We start from the raw sequence: 5,856 nt of genomic DNA, 5'->3' as shown, positions 1-5,856 counted from the left end.
CTGCCTCGAATGCAGTGACTGCATTTACAGTCATAGAGTCCTCCAGTTCTGTTGAATATTTGTCAAACACAACCACGACTGTCACAGAAAAGGTTAAAGACAAATCAAAACTACATTTAAACTGCCATATCAAGCACACTGTCGGCATGTGTTGCATGGAATAGACACGTATTGCATATCTCTCAGCACTCATCCATTAAACACTGCAAGGGTTGTTCATAGATGATTTGCGTATGTGCCTGTAGATGATAATCTGCTTGTATAACAAAGTTTCGGTGCATAGTGTTGTTCCCTTTTTATTCTGGTATCAAGCATTTCAAAACCAGAAAGACAGTGGGTAGGAGTCCAAGCCCCTTTACACGGCTACATCAAATGTTTTCTGTGATTGTACAGCTCATGTAATGTGCTGGGTAAATCTCCCTCTATACTGTGCTGTCCAATGCAATCATGTCAAATATATTTTGGTTTAGGCACAGAGTAGAGCTGCGTCCAGGATTCCCTAAAAAAAACCCTCCCAGAGTAGGTACAACACAGAGTTGATACAGAATAAATCGACCTCTACAATATTAAACATTCCATGAGATGTGCAGTAAAGGTTAATTATAGTCTAAATAAGCATTGCCCTGAACCATTAAACATTCCTCAGCCAAGAATAATACTACTGAGATACAATGAAAACGCTATCACAGTCTTGCAGCCTCATTCCTATCAAGCATTTCCAGATCACTCAATACTCAGACAGATTTTTGAGAAAATCTTGACTCAAATCTCTCTAATGAAATGGATGAATTTGGCTGAGAGGATATGTTGGTGAGGTGTTGGCTTCAGGTTATTAAGGAAAACATCGTCCGATTGTGGAGAGGCAAAACACGGCATCAGATATAAAGAAAAAAGGGGAGAAGGCAGGAGGGGAAGAGAGAAAAAGAGAGACAGAAATATTAGCTGTGCCAATGTATCTCTGAATTATAGATTGTTGACTAAATATGAGAACTGATACCTCTATCATTCAACAATCATACAACTTATGTATTAAAAAGTCCTAACATCAATTAGTATTGGAATCCATTGAGTTATTTGCATTTTTTCCACAATTCGTGTGCTGTGCTTGTGGGGAAATATAAATTCGGGTTTTGTGGTTCTGTAATCTATTCTGAGAATTCTATTTCTGTGTTTATTTACATAAATGCTTAATTGGCTTCAAGGAAGTGATGATGACAGCAAAGCCAGATGAACAAAGTGATTTGTTGGTAAGATTCAAATCGAAACAAGTATGTTTTAAGAATCTTGACCATTTGTAGAAGTGAACACAAATTTATGAAGACGAATTGCAACAAATTTTATTTATTTCTAGAAGATGAACACAATTTAAAACTTTTATTTAGGTTAAAAATTCAGTGCTGAAAATTCTGCAATTAAACTTCAATGTTGAACTGGATCTACTCTGAATGACAAATGATTTATATTGTAGTCCGTTTAGACAGTGCAACATCACTCAAAGTGCATTTTAAAATATTCACATGAAATACTTGAAATGCCATCAGGAACTGCCGCAACAATTACATTTAATTGATATAGTTGTTACGAGGTTTCGTTACACGTATTACTTAATGTTAAGGGTCAGCGATGAGTCCCTATCCCCAATTGCCCATTGAATAACTTGCTAAAGCCACTTCAGAACACAGTCATTTACTTCCGAATGGATCTGGAATCTCATGTCGGCCAGACCATGGAAAGGTGACAGATGCCTTGGCATTCGTGCAGCAGCTGTTTTTGTATTTTTCCATTGACTCGGGCTACATGGTCACCATTTGGCTTTCTTTCTGATTCCAGGATTTCTTTAAATTCAAATTTCACCCTGGGCAAACGATGGTATTCCAAACCCTGGCCATTCAACATCAAACTGGAGTTCGAGAATCCTGGTCTCATGATATCACCACTGTGATCCTAATGTGGGAAATGCACAGAAAGCACAGAAATGCAATAAATCTGACACTTTACTTCATGAACAAATATTGGAGTGCAATACTGGCAAGAACTCTCTTGCTGTTCACAGCAACACCACAGGAGACTTTGCATCCAATCATCAATCTTAAATGTGTACCGGACTCTGTCTGAACAGCCTGACTCACCATAATTTGCATTTTTGAATTCTGCACTGACTTATGAAAAAGTTAGTCACATATCCCAAGAAGGTGGTCATCAGCTACCTTTTTGAAGGTCTGCCATCTTGCTCGGCTAATTATGGTTGATCTTTCTTAAGCTTTATTACAACTAAATGGCTTCTCAGTCGAGACTGTAATGCTGGAAAAGTACAGCAGGTCAGGCAGCATCCGGAACAGGAGAATCGGCGTTTCGGGCATGAGGCCTTCATTAAGATACCTGATGAAGTTGTTATGCCTGGAACGTTGATTCTCCTGCTCCTTGGATGCTGCCTGATCTGCCGTGCTTTTCCAGCACTACACTTTCAACTCTGATCTCCAGCACCTGCAGTCCTCACTTTCTTAGTCAGGTTCGGCACAGGAAAGGAACCATCGCCTTTTTGTTGAACAGGTAGGCAGGCCAGATAGGAAAGTCACACATCGTCCTCTGAAGGACAATACTGAACCATGTAACATGTTTCAAAACTTTGGTAGGTCTGTGATTATCATTCATTACCCCAGCATTTTCATTTCATACTCTATCATTAATTGAAGCTACCATGGTAGAGATTGATTCTGGAACTTTGCTCCAAACCTTTTGATTGCTTATTACATACCCATAATGCCTCCTCAACCACTTTCTCAAACTGTCATGTTAGCTTGAATGATTTTTTTTATTGACTCATGGAACACGGTGGTTGCTTTCAGTTGTCTGTAGGTGTCCTTCAGACGATGGCAGAAAGCTGCCTTTCTGAAATAACATGTTCCAAAATGGCCTGAGGAAGGGAGTTCCAGATTTTGACCCAGTTACAGTCAAGGATCGATGATATATTTCCATGTCAGGAGTGGTTTAGAGAGGAGCTTACAGTGGTGCTGTTCCCAAGTATCTGCTATTCTTGTCCATCGAGATGCAAGTGGTAGTGGGAAGGTACTGTCTAAGGAAGTGGCTAAGTTTCTGCAGTGCAGTATTTTAGATAGTGCATATGGCAGGTATGCCTGAAGAAGGGCTTATGCCCGAAACGTTGAATCTCCTGCTCCTTGGATGCTGCCTAACCTGCTGCGCGTTGCCAGCAACACATTTTTCAGCATAAGGCTGATACTAAGCATCAGATATGGAGGCAATGGACGCGTGTGGATGTGCTGCTGATCACGTGGGATGCTTTGTCCTGGACAATGCCTAACTTCTTGAGTGCAGTTGAAGGTGCTCCTATCCAGTCAAGGGGTGAGCTGTGCTATTACTCTCCTGACTTCTGTCTCTTAAATAGTCAATTGGCTTTGCAAGTCAGAAGGTGAGTTACTCGCTGCAGTATTCCTCACCTCGGTCCTGTTGTTACAACCATTGTATTTATATGGAGTGTCCAGCTCAATTTCTAATGAACAATAAAACCCAGGATGTCGATGGTGAGGGATTCAGTGATGGTAACACTATTGAATATCAAGGGGTTTTGGTTAGATTCACTCCTATTGTCAATGGTCATTGTCTCGCAGTTTTGTGGTGTGAATGCTATTTGTCACTTGTCAGCACAAGTCTGGATATTGTCCAGATTTTGTTGCGTTTGAATATGGACTGAGGAATCACAGAAAAAGTGCTAGATCAATGCAGATTTCTCCTCTGACCTTCTGATGGAGGGAAGGTCATTGCTGAAGCAGCTGAACATGATTGGGCCAAGAACACTTTCTTTAGGAACTCCAACAGAGATTTGCTTTGGCTGAGACGACTGACCTCTAACAAGCAGAGTCATCTTCCAATGTGAGAGGTCTGACTGCAGGCAGCAGGGAGGTTGTCAACTGTTGCCCATTGAATCCAGCTTTGCTAGGACTCCATAATATCACACTCTGTCGAATGTGACTTTAATGTGAAGGGCTGTCACTCTCCCCTCATTTCTGGAATTCAGTTCTTTGTCCATGTTTAAATCAAGTCTGTAATTCAGTCATGAGCTGAGTAGGCCTTGCCTGACCCACATTTACGCAGGTTATTGCTGAGCTAGTGCTGCTTGATAGCACTGTGGAAAGCACTTTCCTACACCTAACTCATGATTGAGCATGGACTGATGGGGCAGTAATTCACCAGGGTGGTTTGACCTGTCTTCTGTGCCCAGGACATGCCTGGCCTATTTTCCACATTGTCCATGCCAGTATTGTAGCTGTACTGGGAGTGCTTGGCTAGCACAAGTCATCAGTATTATTGCCAGAATTTTGTCAGGCTCCATAGCGTTTGCAGTAACCAGTGCCACTTGCCCAACAGTGTCTTGATTTAACGTGGAGCAAAGCGAATTCCCTGCTGACAGGTATCTGTAATATTGGTGATCTATGGAAGATGCTGAGATGGATCAGATAATTGGCACATCTGGCTGAAGGTTGCTGTGAATGCTTCAGCCTTAACTCTTGCACTGATGTGTTGTTCTTTCCAAAGCAGAGCAAGGGAATATCTGTGGAGCTTATTCCTTCAATGAGTTGTTTAATTATCAACCTTAATTCACGACCTGATGTGGCAGCACTGTGGGCTCAGACCCCAGCTTCCTGAATTAATGGTCGAGCCACAATATCGAGGAGAAAGTGAGGACTGCAAATGCTGGAGATCAGAGCTGAAAATGTGTTGCTGGAAAAGCGCAGCAGGTCAGGCAGCATCCGAGGAGCAGGAGAATTGACGTTTCGGGCATGAGCCCTTCTTCAGGATTCCTGAAGATCGCTTATCCTTTGTATTTTGTAGATTCCAACAATACATCATATATTCACTTAAATTGTTAGTCTCGAAAATGCTTTACTTCACAGACTTTAGGATATAATGTTCTGTTTTCAATTCTTCTCTCCGACAGGCAAGGCCATTGATGTCACACGGGCTTTCCTCCTCACTAATTGCAAAACCAAACGTTTTTCACCTCATCTTTGAACTTACTGATCAAAATGGCTCCATTCTTGACTAGACCTTTCATATACTCTGCAAACATCAAAGGATCCAGCACCAAGTCATATAATAAGCCACTGGACACAAGATATCTTCATAATGACTACATTCGACCATTACCTTCTGCCAACAAATAAACCTTCGATGCATTTGCCAAACTGCACCAGATCCCATGAACCCTTACCTTATTGAAGATGCAAGATCTGGTCAAAAACCTGATTGAAGTTAAGAAGCATTACATCCACTTTTTACACCCAATGTCACATCTCATTGCCTCTCCGGAAAACAGAATCAACCACTTCCGATATGATATCACTTCCACAGTGTCAAGAACAAACGGTCAAATTGCTGTAGGTCTCAACATTGTATTTAATTCCATTCCCATTTTCCACAATGAAACAGAAGAGACACAAGATTATTTCAGCTAGAGTATATTATCTGTCAGAGAGATAAGAAGAGTTACCATGCTGAATTTTATTGCTTAAACTTTACTTTTCCAACTTTTAATGAATGCTGCCTCTTAGATTTACTTATTAACTTCCCTCAAGCTTTCTACTTTTAAACACAGGTTTATGAGCGAAACTACATATTGTCATTTAGCTCCTTTCACCCGATGGTAACTCTTCTTATCTCTCTGACAGATAATTTACTCTCGCTGAAATAATCTTGTGTCTCTTCTGTTTCATTTTGGAACAGGGGAATGGAATTGAATACAATGTTGAGACCTACAGCAATCTGTCCATTTGTTCTTGACCCTGTCAGTGTGTGTTCACCCTCAGAGGGAGGAAGATTGTTTGTGCTGATAATACGGAA

At 41.0% G+C, this 5,856-nt stretch overlaps 1 long non-coding RNA gene across 1 annotated transcript; it reads right to left on the bottom strand.

The window, feature by feature from the left end:
• Positions 1-1,325: 1,325 nt before the first annotated feature.
• LOC140456794 (uncharacterized) lies at positions 1,326-5,376 on the bottom strand. Its single transcript, XR_011953130.1, has 2 exons — positions 5,228-5,376; positions 1,326-1,944 (listed from the first exon to the last, which is right to left on the bottom strand). It is a non-coding gene; the product is annotated as an uncharacterized lncRNA (long non-coding RNA).
• Positions 5,377-5,856: the final 480 nt, after the last annotated feature.

Source organism: Chiloscyllium punctatum, chromosome 31 (genome assembly GCF_047496795.1).
Source record: "Chiloscyllium punctatum isolate Juve2018m chromosome 31, sChiPun1.3, whole genome shotgun sequence".
NCBI lineage: Eukaryota > Metazoa > Chordata > Chondrichthyes > Orectolobiformes > Hemiscylliidae > Chiloscyllium > Chiloscyllium punctatum.
Note: the sequence above shows the minus strand (reverse complement) of the source record. Positions and strands in the feature narration are given on the sequence as shown.